Genomic DNA, 21,377 nt, shown 5'->3' with positions numbered 1-21,377 from the left:
CCTCCCCATCACAGAAGAAACACGAGCTTCTTCCAAATAGGGCATCTTTCGGCCCTCACCGCACTAACTTAGGGCCACAAAATCCAGAATGTGAATATTTTAGCTTCCAAAGTCAAAGAGGAAATGCTAGAAGTCTCAAATAAAATCAGGTAATGCTGGAAACACACAGCCAGTCAAGCAGCTGTAAAGAGAAAATACCTCAGCCCCGTGCCCGCCATCGGGATTCTGATGAGGGGACGCGCCCCCAGCGTTACAAGCTCGCACTGCGAGTGATAACTGACTTGCTGTGTAATTCCAGCATTCTGGAAACTGGGACTCTTGGCCTACACTGGATCTCTTCCGGCCCCATCTTCTCCCTCCACCCAGGCTCAGCATTGTGAGTTAGTTGCTGATTATCTTCTGCTCTCTCTCCTCCAGTTTTTCCTTGCAACAAACTGGATGCTTGGAACAGGCACTTTCCTACCTGGCTCTTGGATACGTCACGCCTACCGACACATCTGACAATTGAGGCAACGGCAACAGAAAAAAATAACGTACGGAGCTCCCCCAGACAAAATGGCGGGGATTGTAGAAACGCCAGCAGCGTCAGAGTTTCAAGCTCGGAACCCCTCACAAAAAAAGGGGCACAGAAAGAACCAAACAACATCCACTTCAACATTTGGCAAGTGAACACATTTTTAGACTTTAATAATACACATTATCAGAAACTCATGTTTAATATCATCAAAAACCTCTTCATGCGGTTGAAGAGGGGACCAAATGTAATATATCCAAGTTTGCTACTGATACAAAGCTGGGTGGGAATGTGAGTTGTGAGGAGGATGCAAGGAGGCTTCAAGGGGATACAGACAGGTTAAGTGAGTGGGCAAGAACATGGCAAATGGAATATAATGTGGAACAATGTGAAGTTATCCACTTTGGTAGGAAAAATAGAAAAGCAGAGTGTTTTTTAAATGGTGAGAGATTGGGAAATGTTGGTGTTCAGAGGGACCTGGGTGTCCTTGTACACGAATCACTGAAAGTTAACATGCAGGTACAGTAAGCAATTAGGAAAGCAAATGGTATGTTGGCCTTTATTACAAGAGGATTTGAGTATAAGAGTAAAGACGTCTTACTTGTAATTATATAGGGCCCTGGTCAGACCACACCTGGAGTATTGTGTAGAGTTTTGGTCTCCTTACCTAAGGAAGGATATACTTGCCATAGAGGGAGTGCAACGAAGGTTCACTAGACTGGTTCCTGGGATGGGGGGATTGTCCTATGAGGAGAGATTGAGTAGACTAGGCCTATACTCTCTAGAGTTTAGAATGAGAGGTGATCTCATTGGAACATCCAAAATTCTTACAGGGCTTGACAGGGTAGATGCAGGGAGGTTGTTTCCCCTGGCTGGGGAGTCTAGAACAAGGGGTCACAGTCTCAGAATAAGGGGTCGGCCATTTAGGACTGAGATGAGGAGAAATTTCTTCACTCAGAGGGTGGTGAATCTTTGGAATTCTCTGCCCCAGAGGGCTGTGGAGGCTCAGTCGTTCAGTATATTCAAGACAGAGATCGATAGATTTTTGAATATTACGGGAATCAAAGGATATGGGGATAGTGCAGGAAAGTGGAGATGAGGTAGAAGATCAGCCATGATCGCACTGAATGGCTCGAGGGGCCGAATGGCCTCCTCCTGCTCCTATTTCTTATGTTCTTATAAAAAGTAGGAACATTCGCAACGGCAAGCAATCTGCTTTAGGTGGATCTTTTCTAGACAAAGGATTACGAAATTTACTACATGGGGGGGGGGGGGGGGGGGGTGGAAAGAAGGGCGACTTTGGGAGGCGCACCTCCTTGCACATTGCACGTGTGGCTTTGTTCACTGCTGTGGGAGACCAGTTGAGTTTGAAGCAGTATAACTGGGCAATTGAAAAAGGGATTTCAGTACGTGAAGGACCGGTGTTCTTGCTCTTGTCCCAGGCAGCCCATTCTTGCCTTCGGTCGGGCCTGGCACAATACAGCAAGCATCCCAGAGCCATACATCAACACCCGGATGACATTAACACCTGGGGGTCCGGCTGCCTGAAATTCAACCAGTTTATTTTGCCCAACATCTGTTCTAGTGTAAAGCTCCAACTATTTGAGCGAGGGGGATTTCCAAACTGAACCACGCAGGACCTTCAGGAACAAAGGAAGTGTCACAGTGTGAAATATTGCTTCAGACCTCTAGGATTCAGTCAACCAGAAACTTTGAAAGTTGTTCCTTGTGGGGCAGTGGGGGAGGGAAGGAGGAGAAGGGCAACAGAGAACAGAAACTGCGCAAGGCTGCATCATTGCAGTGACCACTTGGTTTTTATTACGTGAGATTCGGGGATTTAAACCAGCGTTTCGGTGAATATATTTTCCGATTCCATCCACAACCCAGTGGTCTTGATTGCTCAATGTACATTATTTCTCTCTCTCTCTCTTCTCCCTGGTATATACACAGCATAAAAGTCATCACATACATGAATGAGCACTCTGATAACAAGAGCAGAAGAATTCAGGGACTTTCCAAAGCGTCCTCAACATTTTTATCTTGACAGTTTGACCCCTTTTAAGTTAGTTGATTTTGTCCTGTGTTTTACCGATTTTTCTGACTGAAATTTTTGGTCCATCACTTTTTCTCCCTTCCCATACTTCATTCGAATTTTTTGTCTGCATTTCGTCCACAGTTTCTTTTTGTCGCCGTTCGGCCAAAATTAAGAATCTCAAACAAAGGAACTTTGAGAGACCGTTGGAAATAAGTAAATTACAACTTTGTCTTACATTAGAATTCACCAGAATTGTTGTGTTATGTCTCTGACCGCATTCTGGGGGCATGTTTTATTTTTAGTTCAAATGCGCACACTTGTGGGGGGAGGGGGGGGGGTGGAGGGGGGGAAAACAACATCTGAAGGAGCCTGCAACTCGCCGAGAGAAATGAGCACATTTTAGAGCTTTGAGGAAACAGATGGAGCACGCTGACAGGATAGCACGTAGGAAACCATCCAACTTCTTATGAGCTCAGCAAGTCAATGGATTAACCGGCGGTTTGAGCTCTACTCCAAATTTCACGACACTGCAGATAAGGATCAGACCCGTCACATTTAGACTGCGTTCACAGAGAGCGGCACAGGATCCTTGTTGAAAAGACAGTTGCAATAAAGCCCTGAACAAGATTTCTCTTGCAATACTGGAGACTGGTGGATTCCGACCAACACCTGGACAGACCAGGTGAACGATCCTAATACCACAATGTTTTTTGCCACAACACAGAATCAGAGAATCGCGCAGCACAGAAGGAGGCCATTCGGCCCATCCAGTCTGCACCGGCTCTTTGGAAGAGCAATCCAGTTAGTCCCACTCCCCCGCTCTTCCCCCAGATCCCTGCAATTTTTTCTCCTTCAAGTATTTATCCAATTTCCTTTTGGAGGCTACTATTGAATCTGTATCAACCGCCCTATCAGGCAGCGCGTTCCAAATCCTAACCACTCATTGTGTAAATTTTTTTCCCTCATGTCGCCTCTGGTTCTTTTGCCAATCACAACAACAACTTGTATTTATATAGCACCTTTAGCGCGGTAAAACGTCCCAAGGCGCTTCGCAGGAGCGATTATCAAACAAAATTTTAACACCGAGCCACATAAGGAGATATTAGGACAGGTGACCAAATGCCCGGTCAAAGAGGTCGCCCCCCTGCCATCTGGGAGACGCTACAGATGCATTCGCACCCGCACGACCAGATTTAGGAACAGCTTCTTTCCCAGGGCTGTCATCCTACTGAACTCTGCTAATAAACTCTAAAGCCTGCACATCTGTCATGCACTTTATGATGTTTATGTTTATGTTACAAGCCAAATGTATGTTAAATGTCTTAATCAAAATGTACACTCTCGGGAGCCGCAAGCTTACATTTCGTTGTACTGCACTTGTGCACTAACAATGACAATAAAGTTAATTATTATTATTATTTATTAAGGAGCGTCTTAAAGGAGGAGAGCGAGGCGGAGAGGTTTAGGGAGGTAATTCCGGAGCTTGGGGCCCAGGCAGCTGAAGGCACGGCCGCCAATGGTGGAGCGATTAAAATCGGGGATGTTCAAGAGGCCAGAATCTGCAAAGCGCAGAGATCTTGGGAGAGGATAGTGCTGGAGGAGATCACAGAGATAAAATCTTAAATCTGTGCCCTCTGGTTATTGACTCATCAGTCATTGGAAAGAGTAAATAAAGAGAAACTATCTAAGCCCTTCATGATTTTAAATACCTCTGTCAAATCTCCTCTTAGCCTTCTCTGCTCTAAGGAGAACAACCCTAGCTTCTCTAGTATTCTTTTCAGGGATTAACTTTTAAGACTTGGATCAAATTGACTGAGAATAACCTCTGGTGTGAACGGGCTAAAGAGATCGCAGCTCCCAGGAGTCGGTAGTTTGAACCTACAGATCCCAAATGCTCAGTCGGTGGAGTAAAGAAAGAACGTGTAGTTATATAGCACCCTCAAGATCTTCAGGACATCTCAATTAATTACTTTTCAAAAGCAGTCACTGTTGTAATGTAGGAAATGCGGCAGCCAATTTGTGCACAGCAAGCTCCCACAAACAGCAAATGAGAGAAGGCACCAGTCAATATTTTTCTTGTGTTGTTTGTGAGATAAATGCCAGGCCTGGACATTGGGAGCACTCCCCTGCTCGTCTTCGAATAGTGTGATGGGATCTTTTAATTGCACTGGGGGGGGGGGGGGGGGGAAAGAGCAGGCATCTCGGGTTTAACGTCTGATCTAATAGATGGCACTTCCAACAGTGTAGCACTCTGTCAAGATCACACTTAGGTGCCAACCGGGATTATATGCTCAAATCCTGCCATGAGGCTTGAACCCACAACTTTCTGACTCGGAGTCGAGAGTGCTTCCCACACCCAAAAGCAACAAGAATGCTCGAAAAGCAGTGTACACAGATGTAAGTGACTGCGAAGGGATCAACAGGCTCTATATTTTAAAAAATAGGTTCCTGTGATGTGGGCGTCGCTGGCAAGGCCGGCATTGATTGCCCATCCCGAGCTGCCCTTGAGCCGGTGAGCCGCCTTCTTGAACCGCTGCAGTCCGTGTGGTGAAGTGAACTAGCTGGCCCTGCCATCAATACAAACGGGAGACCGCACAAACCGCCACAGACCGCAAGGCTCTACAGATGGTGGTGAAAGCTGCACAACACACTATTGGAATTAAACTACCTGCTGTGCAGGATATCTACCCCGAGAGGTGCCGGGGGAATGCCCTGAGAATCATCAAAGACGCGAGTCACCCCAGCCACAACCTCTTCGCCCTGCTCCCGTCCGGTAAGAGATACCGAAGCATACGGTCTCGTACCAACAGGTTTCAAAACAGCTTCTACCCCCAGGCCATAAGACTCATGAACGAGTAATTTATTACTGTTGTTTTATTTATTATTACTGTATTTCTATTAGTACTTTTATCATTGTTATGCCATATTTATTCCAATGTTGGGAGGACTCGTAAAAATCAACATTTCATTGTGCAGTACACACGTCTGCTGCATATATGACAAATAAAATTGAATTGAATTGAATTGAGATGGAGCCTCGTCAGCTTTGACGTGACCACCATACGGGCAGATTCTCAGGGTTAGCTTTGCAGAGACTATAAGGTTTCTCTTCCATATAATGGTCAGCTAAGACCAAAGCAAACAGAACGAGGCAGTAAAATCTCTGGCGTCCTTTAAGAGGTAGTTAGGTGCTGTGGTGTGGGGAGATACTGCAGTGTTCGATGAGACGACACGCCTGCTGAGCCTCCTCCCGAGGTCCCCAACAGTATAGAGGCTATTGCCCAGCCGATTGGGTTCACTCCAAGTTACATTATGCAGTAGCTGAATACAGCAGACACAGCAAAAGCTACGAGCCCCGATTAAATCCTGGTGGTAGAGCTGAAGAGCTTCATACCAGGACTAGCCGGCCTCCTAGCCGAGTTATTCCAGAGCGGCAATGACGAAAATTGCTCAGGTATGTCACATCCACAAAAACTAGGACAATTACAGGAAACTCTCGATTTACCGGCACCTAAATAACCGGAAATCTCTGTTAACCGGCAAAATTCAGGAGTAGGTTCAGGTAAGTTTTACTTCATATCAGTGGCCATTCCTGGATCTGTGGCTGTGCAATCGGGGTTCCTGCTCATGTTGCTAAGCAACAGGGACGCTTAGTCTGTGGCCGGGGTTCCTGCACCTGTTGCATAGCAACAGGGACGCCTGGATCTTGTGGCCGGGGTTCCTGCACCTGTTGCATAGCAACAGGGACGCCTGGATCTGTGGCTCTCGTACCTTTTACAATAACTCTCTGTAATCCGGACTTTTTGATAAGCCGGTCCCGGATAAAAAAAAAAGTTTCCTGTACTGCCCTATCACCCTCCTCCTAGTCATCAGTACAGCAGTGGAGGAAGTCATCAATAGTGCCACCAAACAACATCTACTCACGAACAACCTACGTGTTTGGGTTCTGCCAGAACCACTCGGCTCCAGGCACGGGGGCAAGAGCTGAATGCCACAGAAGCAGCGAGAGGAGCTTCATTTGGCCGAGTGTGGCACCAAGGGGTTCTAGCAAAACCGAGGCGAATGTGGTGTCAAGGGGAAAACACCCCAGGGGTTGGAGTCACACAGGTTGTCGGAGGACAATCATCGCAGCTCCAGGGCACAGCTGTCGAGAGTTCATCAGGACAGCATCCAGGGCCCAACCATCTTCAGCTGCTTCATCAATAACCTTCTGTCAAAGGTCAGGAGTGGGGCTATTTACTAATGATTCTGAAGGGTGCAACTCCATTCATAGATCCACTGATAATGAAGCAACCCATGCTAACCTACAAAGGAAGACTTGCATTTCTACAGCGCCTTTCACGACCACTGGACATCCCAAAGCACTTTACAGCCAACGAAGTACTTTTTGAAGTGTGGTCACTGTTGTAACGTAAGAAATGCGGCAACCAATTTGCGCACAGCAAGCTCCCACAAACAGCAATGTGATAACGACCAGATCATCTGTTTTCATGATGTTGATTGAGGGATAAATATTGGCCCAGGACACATCTCCCCTGCTCCTCTTCATCGAAATAGTGGCCATGGGATCTTTTACGTCCACCTGAGAGGGCAGACGGGGCCTCGGTTTAACGTCTCATCCGAAAGACGGCACCTCCGACAGTGCAGCACTCCCTCAGCACTGCACTGGGAGTGTCATCCGAGACTTTTCTGCTCAAGTGGGACTTGAACCCACAACCTTCTGACTCAGAGGCGAGGGTGCTACCCACTGAGCCCCGGCATCTGGGCTTGGGCAGGAAACATTGACGCCACCCAAGTGCCAGCAATGGACAGTCTCCAACAGGAGGAGACCCAAACAACTCTCTCCGATCTTCACCGGCACCACCATCACCGTCTCCTCCGCCATCAACAACCTGGGGGAGTCACCAATCACCAGAATCTTAACTGGACTAACCACATCAACACGGTGGCTGCAACAGCAGGGCAGGGGCTGGGTACCATGGAGCAGGTTGCTTCTCTCCAGTTAGCTCTCCACCATCTACAAAGTTTAAGTCAGGAGCATGATGGGATACTTACCCGTCACCGAACTCAATAAATACCCCCTCAACCACCGCCGCACCGTGGCTGGAGTATGTACCATCTACAACATGCACTGGAACAACTAGCCAAGCTTATGTCGACAGCCCCGTGACCTCTACCACTGAGAAGGACGGCCGCAAAAATCATGGGAATGAGCATCTTCAAGTCCTGCACCATTCCGACTTGGACGTCTATTACTGTTCTTTCACGGTCCCTGGGTTAAAATCCTGGAATTCCCTACCTAACACAAGAGCTGCAGTGGTTCAAGGGGAAGATCCACCATCACCGGCTCAGGGTCAGTAGCCACGGGCAATGAATGCAGGCCTGCCAGCGATGCCCACATCCTGAGCACAAACAGAAAGAGATCGCGGCCAGCGACCAGGTGCGGATTCGCTGCCGGTATTCTCCTCCTCCCTAACCCAGGCGCAGAGTGTAAAATCGCCCCGACTGAGATCAGCTAGCTCAGCAGTTCGGGAGCCGCCGTGTTATTTCTAATCTGAACAAATGCCCCCAGCTCACCGGCGTGGAACTGCTGCTGTTATTTTTTCTCCTTTGATCCACTGAACTCTTATCTGCGCTCTCCACAACCTGCAGGGGTGATGGGACCGTGACCCTCCATTCACACGGAGACAATGCACCCAGACAGTTAATAATCCTGTTATTTAGTCGCGTGTTTATGCCCAGCACCTCAGCTGCATTGTTCTTGGACGAGAGATGCCTCCGTCTCGCAGTCCTTTCTCCTTTCCTCAAACGAAAGCCCAGTGGATCTTTAGTGAATGGATTTGAAAGTTCCTGTTATGAGCAAAAAAGACTTCCTGCCAGACAGAAACATGTGGAAGCAGACAGTTACTTCAGGCAGTGGAGTGCCACAATACAAGAACTAAAACAGTAAAGTCTCTGACGGATCCTTGGGAAAGCAATTCTATGACCTGTATCCATTCTTTATAGCTCCTGGCACCTGCTGACGTCAAGCTTGAACAAGAACATAAGAAATAGGAGCAGGAGTCGGCCATTCGGCCCTTCGAGCCTGCTCCGCCATTCAATGAGATCACGGCTGATCTTCTGCCTCAACTCCATTCGCCGGCCCTATTGCCATATCCCTTGATGCCTTTACTAATCAGAAATCTATCGACTTCTGTTTTGAATATACCCAATGACTGAGCCTCCACAGCCCTCTGGGGCAGAGAATTCCAAAGATTCACCACCCTCTGTGTGAAGAAATTTCTCCTCATCTCAGTCCTGAATGGCCTACCCTTTATCCTGAGGCTGTGGCCCCTGGTTCTAGACTCCCCAGCCAAGGGAAACATTCTCCCAGCATCCACCCTATAATAATTTTGTATGCTTCAATGAGATCCCCTCTCATTCTTCTGAATTCAAGAGAATACAGGCCTAGTTTACTCAATCTCTTCTCATGAGTAAGACTTTCCCTTTGGGTGGGTGAGAGAGTCGTCACAAGTTTGCCCCCTCTCAGTATTGGAGATCACAGGATTGTTCCCTCGTTGGCCAATACATTTAGTAGGAGTTTCACCTCTGGGTCTGAAGGTTGTGCGGGTTGAGGTCCCATAACAGGAGTTTGAGTGCAATCTATTTCAGCGCCCCAGTAGACAGGTGGGGAGTACTGCACCATCTACAAGATGCACTGCAGCAACTCGCCAAGGCTTCTTTGACAGCACCTCCCAAACACGCGACCTCTACCAGCTTCACCGAAGCGTACGAGAGCATGGGCCTTACACTAAACATCCGTAAGACAAAGGTCCTCTACCAACCTGCCCCCGCCACACAGTACTGCCCCTCGATTATCAAAATCCACGACAAGGCCTTGGACAACGTGGACCACTTTCCATACCTCGGGAGCCTACTGTCAACAAGGGCAGACGTCGATGACAAAATCCAACACTGCCTTCAGTGTGCCAGTGCAGCCTTTGGTTGCCTGAGGAAGAGAGTGTTTGAAGACCAGGACCGTAGCTATACCCGCCCTCCTGTATGCCTCAGAGACATGGGCCATGTACAGCAGGCACCTCAAAGCACTGGAGAGGTACCAACACTGCCTCTGCAAGATCCTGCAAATCCATTGGCAGGATAGGCGCACCAACATCAGTGTTTCGCTCAGGCCAACATCCCCAGCACTGAAGCATTGACCACGCTCGATCAGCTCCGATGGACGGGTCACATTGTCCGCATGCCCGATACGAGACTCCCAAGACAAGCGCTCTACTCGGAGCTCCGGCACGGCAAGAGCCCCCCAGGTGGGCAGAGGAAACGCTTCAAGGACATCCTCAAAGCCTCCTTGAAAAAATGCAACATCCCCACCGACACCTGGGAATCCCTGGCCCAAGACCACACAAAGAAGGCGCCGAACACCTTGAGTCTCTTCACCGGGAGCAAGCGGAAGCCAAGCGCAAGCAGCGCACGTCAACCCAAGCACCCCACCCACCCGCCCCTTCAACCACCGTCTGCCCACCTGTGACAGAGACTGTAGGTCCCGCATTGGACTCATCAGTCACCTGAGAACTCATTTTTAACGTGGAAGCAAGTCATCCTCGGTTCCGAGGGACTGCCCAAGAAGAAGAATGGGAGCACCTTCACCACACGGACTGCAACAGTTCAAGGCGGCGGCTCACCGCCACCTTCTCGAGGGCAATTAGGGATGGGCAATAAATGCTGGCCTTGCCAGCGACGCCCTCATCCCGAGAATGAAAAAAAATGAACCACCAAAAACAGATTAACGGGTCATTTTTCTCGTTGCTGTTTGTGAGCTCTTGCGCAAAATGGCTGCCATGCCAGGGATGAGAAAACCAGCCTGGTTCCTGCTGATGGAAACCGCAATAACTGTACGGATGTTGGGCAAGAACCGAACTGTGCTCAGCTGTGACACCCCTGCAATTAAATAGCCCATCAACATTGACTGTCCAAGCTTACACAGGAAAAAACAACCAGTTCTCGTACATGATGGTAGGAAGGATGTCAAGGCCTTGGAGAGGGTGCGGAGGAGATTTACTAGAATGGTACCAGGCATGAGGGACTTCAGTTATGTTTAGAGACTGGAGATGCTGGGGTTGTTCTCCGTAGAGCAGAGAAGGTTAAGAGGCGATTTGAGGTGTTCAAAATCATGAAGGGTTTTGATCGAGTAAATAAGGAGAAACTGTTTCCAGTGGCAGAAGGGTCGGTAACCAGAGGACACAGATTTCAGGTGATTGGCAAAAGAACCAGAGGCGACATAGAATCATAGAATGGTTACAGCACAGAAGGAGGCCGTTCGGCCCATCGAGCCCGTGCTGGCTCTCTGCAAGAGCACTTCAGCTAGTCCCACTCCCCCGCCCTTTCACCGTAGCCCTGCAAATTTTTCTCCTTCAGGTACTTATCCAATTCCCTTTTGAAAGCCGTGATTGAGTCTGCCTCCACCACCCTCTCAGGCAGTGAATTCCCGATCCTAACCACTCGCTGTGTAAAAAAGTTTTCCTCATGTCGCCTTTGGTTCTTCTGCCAATCACCTTAAATCTGTGTCCTCTGGTTCCCGACCCTTCCGCCAATGGGAACAGTTTCTCTTTATCTACTCTGTCCAGACCCCTCATGATTTTGAGCACCTCGATCAAATCTCCTCTCAATCTTCTCTGCTCCAAGGAGAACAACCCCAGCTTCTCCAGTCTATCCACATAACTGAAGTCCCTCACCCCTGGAATCATTCTCGTAAATCTTTTTTACACCCTCTCTAAGGCCTTCACATCCTTCCTAAAGTACAGTGTCCAGAATTGGACACAATACTCCAGTTGAAGCCGAACCAGTGTTTTATACAGGTTCATCATAATTTCCACGCTTTTGTACTCTATGCCTCTATTCATGAAGCCCAGGATCCCGTAAGCTTTTTTGACTGCTATCTCAACCTGCCCTGTCACCTTCAACAATTTGTGCACATATACCCCCAGGTCGCTCTGTTCCTGCACCCCCTTTAGGATTGTACCCTTTAGTTTATATTGCCTCTCCTCATTCTTACTATCAAAATGTATCACTTCGCACTTTTCTGCGTTAAATTTCATCTGCCACGTGTCCGCCCATTTCACCAGCCTGTCTATGTCTTCTTAAAGTCTATCACTATCCTCCTGTAATTTAGTCCTTGCATCTCTGTAATTTCCCTGCAAATTTGCTCCTCTATATCCTTCCCACTAGTTGGCGGCCTATAGAATACACCTAGTAGTGTAATGGCATCTCTATTGTTTCTCAACTCTATCCAAATAGATTCTGTCCTTGACCCTTCCGGGACATCCTCTCTCTCTCCAGCAAAGTAATATTCTCCTTAATCAATACTGCCACCCCACCTCCTTTCTTTCCTTCCCCATCTTTCCTGAACTCCAGGGAAGGGTAAGGGAACCAAAGCAAGGGCTCCTTGGATGACGAGGGAGATAGAGAAGATGATGAAACAAAAAAAGAGGGTGTATGATGCATGTCAGGTGAATTCTTCAAGGGAGAACCAGACCAAATACAGTAAGTTGAGTGGGGAAGTGAAGATGAAAATAAGATTGGCAAAGAGAGAATATGAGAGTAGAATGGCAGTTAACATAAAAGGGAACCCAAAAATCTTCTACCGGCATGTAAACAGTAAGCGGGTCGTAAGAGGCGGGGTGGGGCCTATTAGGGACAAAGAAGGTGATATATGTTTAGAGGTGCAGGGCAAGGCTAGAATATTCAATGAGTACTTTGTATCGGTGTTTACGAAGGAGGTGGATGCTCACAAAATATCGGTAGAAGTGGAAAAGGTAGAAGCAATGGAAGGGGTGAAAATTGATTGACAGGATGTACTAGAAAGACTGGGTATGCTTAGAGTGGATAAGTCGCCTGGTCCAGATGGCTTGCATCCCAGGTTGCTAAGGGAATTGGGGGAGGAGATAGCGGAAGGGCTTGCCATAATTTTCCAATCTTCCTTAGATGTGGGGGAGGTGCCTGAGGATTGGAAAGTGGCAAATATAAAGCGCTGGTTAGGCCTCAACTGGTGTACTGCATCCAGTTCTGGTCACCACACTTTTGGAAGGATGTGAAGGCCCTGGAGAGGGTGCAGAGGAGATTTACCAGAATGGTTCCGGGGATGGGGGATCTTAGCTATAAGGACAGGTTGGAGAAGCTGGATTTGTTTTCATTAGAGCAAAGGAGGTTGAGGGGTGATTTGATAGAGGTGTACAAGGTTATGACGGGTTTGGATAGGCTAGACGGGGAAAGGCTGTTCCCACTAGTTGATGGTACAAGGACTCGGGGACACAGATTAAGGTTTTGGGCAAGAGATACAGGGGGGAAGTGAGGAAAAACTTTTTTACGCAGCGAGTGGCGAGGACCTGGAACTCGCTGCCGACGGAAGTGGTGGAAGCGGAGACACTCAGTGTTTTCAAGGGGAGACTGGATAGGCACTTGAGGGAAATAAACTTGCAGGGCTACGGGGATAGAGCGGGGGAATGGGACTGACTGGATTGCTCTACAGAGAGCCGGCACGGACTCGATGGGCCGAATGGCCTCCTTCTGTGCCGTTATGACTCTATGACCTTATATCCAGGAACATTTAGTACCCAATCCTGCCCTTTTTTGAGCCAGGTCTCCGTTATCATGTCTACCGTAGCCTACCAATCACTCTGGCAGGGCTTGCCCGATACCTCCCAATTCGAACCCCATTTGTTGAAAGTGCTCAACTAGAACAAAAATAAGTGGCTAGGAACTTACTCTGGTTTTGAAAAAAAATAAAATCATAAAGATGTTCAATCCTTGACAGGAAATTTCAATTCATGGGAGGAACTGGCTTACAAGACACTTAAAAAACAAAAATCATCATATCTAGTGATAGAAATTGGTTATACTGTACAACAATACAGCTAGAAAGAATGACTTACAGAATTTGTAGACACGTAGGGGTCGATTTTCATTCAGCAGTCGGGAAGGAGGCGGGACTACAACTTTCGGGTTTTAGTCCCGCCTACATTGACGTTCGGCCAATCCATGCGATTTTCCCTTGATTGACCTTGTTGAGCCCGCCCATCAGGCTCAGCAGGCCAATTAAGGGCCACCTGGCAACAGGTGACGTCACAGACTGAAATTTCATCTGTCAAGATGTCTTGAAGCGTTTCACAGCTCTTTGAAGCTGTCAAACACTGACAGTCTTACTTCTAACCTGAGTCCTTCTACACAGACTCAGTTAGAAGTCTCACCGGTACTGAAAGCTGAAGGCTGTCACTTTTGACAGCTCGCAGCCATTTTGCTTTCAGTGCCGGCTGAGTGACGGACTCCCAAAACCGAGAGGAAGAAAGGCTGTAAAGGTAAGTACAGGTAATTTAAACTTCTTTCCACACTTTAGACACACCAAACACACTTACCTTTGCACTCATGCACCCATCACTCACCTGAACACCGACATCGCGACCCCTCCAAGCCCTTCAACCCGCCTGCTCTAACCTGGCGTGGTTTGGAGCCGTCGGAAATCCCACACGACACCCCTCAAAATAGGGATTAGGCTAAAAACTGCCTGTTGACTACCTGTTAACAGGCAGTTAATTGGCTCTAATCCCTTCCCGCCTTGGGTTGGCGGGTCCCAGTGCGGGGCCTCCTTTGAAACTTACGTGGAGGCGGGTTTTGGGCGGGATGGTGTCAGGACCCCCGAATTCGGGATTTTAGCCCCCCGCACGCCTCACGGCACACTGAAAATCGACCCCATAGTCTTTAATCTCATGCGCACCCCCCCCCCCCCCCCCCCCCCCTCGCAGGCCTGAACTGGTCAAGGACGACATGCCAGCTTTCCCCTTAACCCATTTCCCAAGCCTTCTTACCAACCCCATAACTTCTCCTCGGCCCCCCACACAAGCTGGTTCCCGAGCCAGTTCAACTTCACTCCACTTTTTCCCAGTATTGTTAGCTTCATAAAAAGTCTAAATAAACAGGAAACTGCAAGCTGTCCCTTTTCAAAGCGTCTCCCAGGCCACAGATAGCTGTCGCTGCCCTTTGTGGCCCCATCCTGTACATGTGCAAAAACATGCTCAATATTCACCGATCCTTCAAAGCGTGCAGCGGGTTGGCACCGAAAGGTCGCAGGAATCAGATTTCTTCAGCAGGGGGAACGCTCCCCCTGCCCGCTCACAGAAGCTGCATTGCTACCAATGCTAATTCAGGCTGAATTCTGGGAGACAGGCATTCAGACTAATACATCTGACTCCCTTGTCCCCGCGGCAGAACCGCAGACCCAGGTTTTCACGGGTCTATAATCCTCCTCCTGCAGGAACGGCGCAGTGTAAAGGCTGGGAGACAACACACGGGCCACATTTATAGAATCACAGAAATTTACAGCACGGAAGGAGGCCATTTCGGCCCATCGTGTCCGTGCCGGCCGACAAAGAGCTCTCCAGCCTAATCCCACTTTCCAGCTCTTGGTCCATAGCCCTGTGGGTTACAGCACTTCAAGTGCACACCCAAGCACTTTTTAAATGTGATGAGGGTTTCTGCCTCGACCACCCTTTCAGGCAGTGAGTTCCAGACCCCCACCACCCTCTGGGTGAAGAAATTTTCCCTCAAAATCTCCTCTAAACCTCTGACCAATTACTTTAAATCTCTGCCCCCTGGTTGTTGACCCCTCTGCTAAGAGAAATAGGTCCTTCCTCGCCACTCTATCTAGGCCCCTCATAATTTTATACACCTCAATAAGGTCTCCTCTCAGCCTCCTCTGTTCCAAAGAAAACAACCCCAGCCTCTCCAATCTTTCCTCGTAGCTAAAATTCCCCAGTCCAGGCAACATCCTGGTAAATCTCCTCTGCACCCTCTCTAGTGCAATCACATCTTTCCTGTAATGTGGTGACCAGAACTGCACGCAGTATTCTAGCTGCGGCCTAACTAGTGTTTTATACAGTTCAAGCATAACCTCCCTGCTCTTGTATTCTATGCCTCGGCTAATAAAGGCAAGTATCCCGTATGCCTTCTTAACCACCTTATCTACTTGGCCTGCTACCTTCAGGGATCTGTGGACATGCACTCCAAGGTCCCTTTGTTCCTCTACACTTCTCAGTGTCCTACTATTGTGTATTCCCTTGCCTTGTTAGCCCTCCCCAAATGCATTACCTCACACTTCTCCGGATTGAATTCCATTTGCCGCTGTTCTGCCCACCTGACCAGTTCATTGATATCTTCCTGCAGTCTGCAGCTTTCTTCTTCAGTATCGACCACACAGCCGATTTTAGTATCATCTGCAAACTTCTAAATCATACCCCCTACATTCAAGTCTAAATCACTGATAATATACCACAAAAAGCAAGTTGCCCACAATCTGACTTAAACAACTGGCAGTTTAAAAGTGGACTTGTAAATCAATTACAGAGCCTTGGGGGAGACGGGCGGAGGAGAAATACGCACTGCATAACAACCCTACTTTAGTGCAAGACTAATAAACCGAGATTTATACCTCGCCACTTGCCGTAACTAATGGAGTATCATTAAAATGTAGCTTTTACTGTTAAATGATTGCCTGGAGGGCTTGAAGCAGACTGTCTTCACAGTGCAGCTAGAGCACAGATCACCACATTACAATAATTACACCTCTCAAAGGCAGACGTGAATAGACTAATTATATAACCGCGGCACTGCAGTACAGTACAAAAAGCAACACAGGTCAAAGGATAAGATAGCGTCCTACGCCAGGGCTTCTAGTCCACCCGTGGCTCTCAGACTTGTAGCTCCGTGTACCTTTGGCTCCAAATTCTACGCTTGCCTGACTGCAATGCTGAGATTAAGTTTTTACTCCTCGCTCTCCAGTAATTGGCAGTGAGGAACTGTTACTGGAAGGGTGGGTTATCGCAGCTTCCACACTGCAGGTGAAAGGCCACCTATTAAAATGGAACAATTAGCCCGTGGATTACTTCTCACTTTTCTTCTGGGGGACCTGCTTTACCCCAGCAATCCGAACCCAGATATGTTACAAGTGTAACTCGATCCAATCCCTGGTTTATAAAACTCTAGTGCTTTTTTTTTTTTACATTGTACTTTATATTAAAAAAGTCCCAATTTGTGTAGCTGAAGTAGCCACCCATTGCAAAAAGATTCACATTTATAGAAAGACAGACTTGCATTTCTATAGCGCCTTTCACAACCATCAGACGTCCCAAAGCGCTTTACAGACAATGAAGTACTTTTTGAAGCGTGGTCACTGTTGTAATGTAGGAAACGCGGTAGCCAATTTGCGCACAGCAAGCTCCCACAAACAGCAATGTGATAATGAGCAGTTCATCTGTGACACTGATTGAGGGATAAATATTGGCCAGGACACCAGGGAGAACTCCCCTGCTCTTCTTCGAAATAGTGCCATGGGGTCTTTCACGTCCACCTGAGGGAGCAGTTGGGGCCTCGGTTTAACTTGAGCATGGCACCACCGACGGTGCAGCGCTCCCTCAGCACTGCCCCTCCGACAGTGCAGCACTCCCTCAGCACTGCCCCTCCGACAGTGCAGCGCTCCCTTAGTACTGCCCCTCCGACAGTGCGGCGCTCCCTCAGCACTGCCCCTCCGACAGTGCAGCGCTCCCTCAGTACTGCCCCTCCGACAGTGCAGCACACCCTCCGACTTGCCCCTCCGACAGTGCAGCGCTCCCTTAGTACTGCCCCTCCGACAGTGCAGCGCTCCCTCAGTACTGCCCCTCCGACAGTGTAGCACTCCCTCAGTACTGTTCCTCCGACAGTGCAGCACTCCCTCAGTACTGCCCCTCCGACAGTGCAGCGCTCCCTTAGTACTGCCCCTCCGACAGTGCGGCGCTCCCTCAGTACAGCTCCTCCGACAGTGCGGCGCTCCCTCAGCACTGTCCCTCCGACAGTGTGGCGCTCCCTCAGCACTGCCCCTCCGACAGTGTAGCACTCCCTCAGTACTGTTCCTCCGACAGTGCAGCACTCCCTCAGCACTGCACTGGGAGTGTCGGCCTGGAATTAGTGCTCAAGTCTCTGGAGTGGGACTTGAACCCACAACCTTCTGACTCAAGAGGGGAGAGAGGGTGCTGCCCACTGAGCCATGGCTGACACCACAGAACAGGATATATATGGGTACAATAGCAGCGGTGGTAAGATCAGGCAAACCATCCTATGTGATGGGAAGGGCCAGTGAAGACAATCACTCCAGCAGGGGCACAGCACCACAGGCAGACACTCTTAGAGCACCTCACCCAACTGGCCGCTGTTCATGCGGGTGTCCGGAATGAATGGAATGGGCTATTCAACCTCGGAGGGCAACGCAGCCCAGCCTGATCTCTCCCTGTAGCCGACTCGAGATCAGAAAGTTATCACATGGTCGAGAAGGGGAAAAATCACCATCTTAGAGAAAGAATATATTTCATAAACGTGAGCAATTACAAACAGCATTCTCATCAAGGTGTTCAGATAATGGCAACCCCCAAGAGTAAATCGTGTAGTTTCTAAATAGTCAACTGAAGCGTAACATTGCAGTCTTGCCATTGCTCCAGGGTATTATTTTTAAAATGATACAACCTCAAGTCACGCAATTTGCTCGAAGGAAGCAGTCGTGCGCGGCTGATTATAACACAGCGGCTGACAAACAATGTCAAAACAGTAAACAGTTGGTCACGGCACTGGTGATTACACATGCACACTTAAAGCTGTGCAGCGTTTTACAAGCCGAGAGCGGCTTTGGTCTCACGGTTGAATTATAACTTCTATATCTGTTCCCCAGAAATTCTACTTTTAATTTAACAAAATTCTATTTCATTTTAGTTTAGATCAGGAATGCAATTAAGTCCATGTGGAAAGCGCTGGCCCCCCAAGTTAAGTTGCAGATGGATTCGGGTTTTATATCAGTGGCATTTATTGCCCATCCCTAGTTGCCCTTGAGAAGGAGGTGGTGAGCCGCCTTCTTGAACCGCTGCAGTCCGTGTGGTGAAGGGGCTCCCACAGTGCTGTTAGGGAGGGAGTTCCAGGATTTTGACCCAGCAACGATGAAGGAACGGCCGATATATTTCTAAGTCAGGGTGATGTGTGACTTGGAGGTGGTGGTGTTCCCATGCGCCTGCTGCCCTTGTCCTTTTAGGTGGACGAGGTCGCGGGTTTGGGAGGTGCTGCTGAAGAAGCCTTGGCGAGTTGCTGCAGTGCATCTTGTAGATGGTACACACTGCAGCCACGGTGCGCCGGTGGTGGAGGGAGTGAATGTTTAAGGTGGTGGATGGGGTGCCAATCAAGCGGGCTGCTTTGTCCTGGATGGTGTCGAGCTTTGAGTGTTGTTGGAGCTGCACTCATCCAGACAAGTGGAGAGTATTCCATCACACTCCTGACGTGCCTTGTAGATGGTGGAAAGGCTTTGGGGAGTCGGGAGGCGAGACACTCGCCGCAGAATACCCAGCCTTTGAGCGAGAACAGACCTTTCCAAAATGCCGTGGCCACAAAACCAGCGGAGTAAGAAACAAACACAAAATAGGAACCATTTCACCAGGGCATCACCGGCCATACAGCCGGACAGCCAGGGTTCACAGCTCAGGCACCCCGGGTTTAGACCTATTGATCCATCAGTGAAGCATATGGCAACAGTTGGAGATATTTAGCGCACTTAGAGATGTAATCACACAATATTTAATCAGGAGCAGTTTTAATTTCATTTTTTTTTAAATGATACTTATTTACGCGGTGCAATTTGACAGCATTTTTCACTAAAATATTCCTGGTACAAGGGAGTGAGGCCGATGGGTTGCAATGACATCATCTCGAGGTGTGCTGCTGTCCTGTGGCACGTTGTGAAACATGCAGGATTCCAGGTCGAATACCATTTTGGCAAACTCTTGCCCGACTGTCATTGATGCACGGTGCCCCATATCGCACCCCCCACAAAGCACAATGCCAATCTCCCACATTCAATCAGGAGAGACCCTGAACATTGGCAGCACGGGAGGAGGGCATTCAACATTGCGAATGAGCCACCCGTTTGCGAAAGCAATCCCAAACTCTTCCCACTGCCCTACTCGCTCCCCATAGCTCTGTACTTTCCTCGGTTTCAAAAGTCTATCTACTCTTCCCTTACCAGGGTGTAATGGTCTCTGTCTCAAACTAAAGGCGGACGAGAACAAATTGGTTTCTTCCTTGGATTGACACCCAGCAGCAATGTTCCCCGTTAGCCGCTCAGCGCTCCAGGGACCCCGCGCAGACAGCTTTTCAATGCAAAAACCGCACATGGGCAGTATTTTGAATGGGCCCCACAGCCCCTTAAAGGGGCCGCGCGACGCCAAACAAAATTACAGGGAGCATTGCCCAGCAGTAGGTATCAAGGTGGTGACCCAAGACAGCAGCAGAAAGATTAGTGCCATTTGAAAGGCGCAAAAACATACGCAAAAAATAAAATCAGCGCTCAATGGGTTAACATTTTAAAAAATCTTGCTAATGAAAATTTGACAGTCTCCGATCACTTCTGGGACAAGATGCTTTGTTCCTCTGGCTGCACTGTTTACACAATGGCCGAAATCTCAAAGAACACACAACGGGAAGACTGCCAACACTTTGCACTGCAAGGTGGAAAACAACCCTCAGCACGAGCGCTTGCAAATCTTCCGCCGCCACAGCCGGGCCCCTGAAATTCAAAATTGCCATGAACTGAGGGTTTGGGGTTTATAACCGTTAGTCGGGACCCAGCTTCAGGAGGAAAGCTTCGCTCGGTGTCTGGCTGTGGTATAATCTGACTCGGGAGTAGCTAACTGGATAAACCCAGCACGGAATCCTCCTGTCTCGCTGACAAAATGCCAAACTGAATAATTATTCCGTGACATGAGTCAATCCTTCTCCGCCAGATGCAGTGCAGGCTGGCTCAGGCACCAGTACGATTAGAATTTAGAGGGACGGGCAAGGAGATCTGTGTGTTAATTAAATCTGTCTACTTGCATAGAAACATAGAAGATAGGAGCCCATTCGGCCCCTCCAGCCTGCTCCGTCATTCAATGAGATCATGGCTGATCATCCAAATTCAGTACCCTGTCCCTGCTTTCTCCCCATATCCCTTGATCCCTTTAGCCTTAAGAAATATATCTAACTCCTTCTTGAATATATTTAATGAATTGGCCTCAACTGCCTTCTGTGGTAGAGAATTCCTTCTCAATGCTTTCTCAATCACTGTTTCCGATACCAACTGTTTTAACAATTAGAAAAATCACTCGCCTTCAACACTGTGTACCCCAATTCTTTCAGACTCCAGCACAACTAAAACATTTCTTTAATCCTTGCATTGCCAACTTGACAACCAAAATGTTAACACGTCTCCAGAAATCCCATGTCTAAAACTCTGATGTGAGCACAAGTTTGCAACAGCAGAGCGCCGCAACTGCCCCTGAAAACATGCCATAAGTGGAATTTTCAGGGGCGCAGTCAGCTCAAGCGTGCTGCAGGATGGAAGCCGTATCAACCACTCGGGCCATAAGATCCGACGAGAGCCGCCGGCAAAAGGAACGCCTGCCGCGGAGCGGATTGTCAAAAATAGAACCACAACAGGGCACAGAGTGAAAGCGCACGGGTTCCGTCAGTTAGAAAATTACTGCTAATCCAACAAGTACACGTGGTCCTTAAAAAATATATATACAGTAGGGCCCTGTTTAGAATCTGTAACCCGATTACTGAAACTTAGATGGAACGGAAAGCGTGCAACATGCTTCTGATTTAATGGAACATTACTGTAAAGCTAGATTTATCCTTTAACTGAATACCTCAATGTTACCAGAAATGTGTGACCCTGCTAATGGTCTTTCTGCACACTTTCATAAACCCATCCACAGCCTCGAATAGGATTTCAGA

At 48.5% G+C, this 21,377-nt stretch overlaps 1 protein-coding gene across 1 annotated transcript in view; it reads right to left on the bottom strand.

Moving 5' to 3' along the window:
- sae1 (SUMO1 activating enzyme subunit 1) overlaps nt 1–21,377 on the bottom strand; it is a 147,887-nt gene that overhangs the window by 115,524 nt on the left and 10,986 nt on the right. The gene's annotated exons all lie outside the window — the stretch shown is intronic.

The sequence above is a fragment of the Somniosus microcephalus genome, chromosome 34, assembly GCF_052327205.1.
Source record: "Somniosus microcephalus isolate GS21.2 chromosome 34, FLI_Smic_1.0, whole genome shotgun sequence".
NCBI lineage: Eukaryota > Metazoa > Chordata > Chondrichthyes > Squaliformes > Somniosidae > Somniosus > Somniosus microcephalus.
The sequence above is the reverse complement of the archived record's forward strand: the minus strand, read 5'-3'. Positions and strand labels throughout refer to the sequence as shown.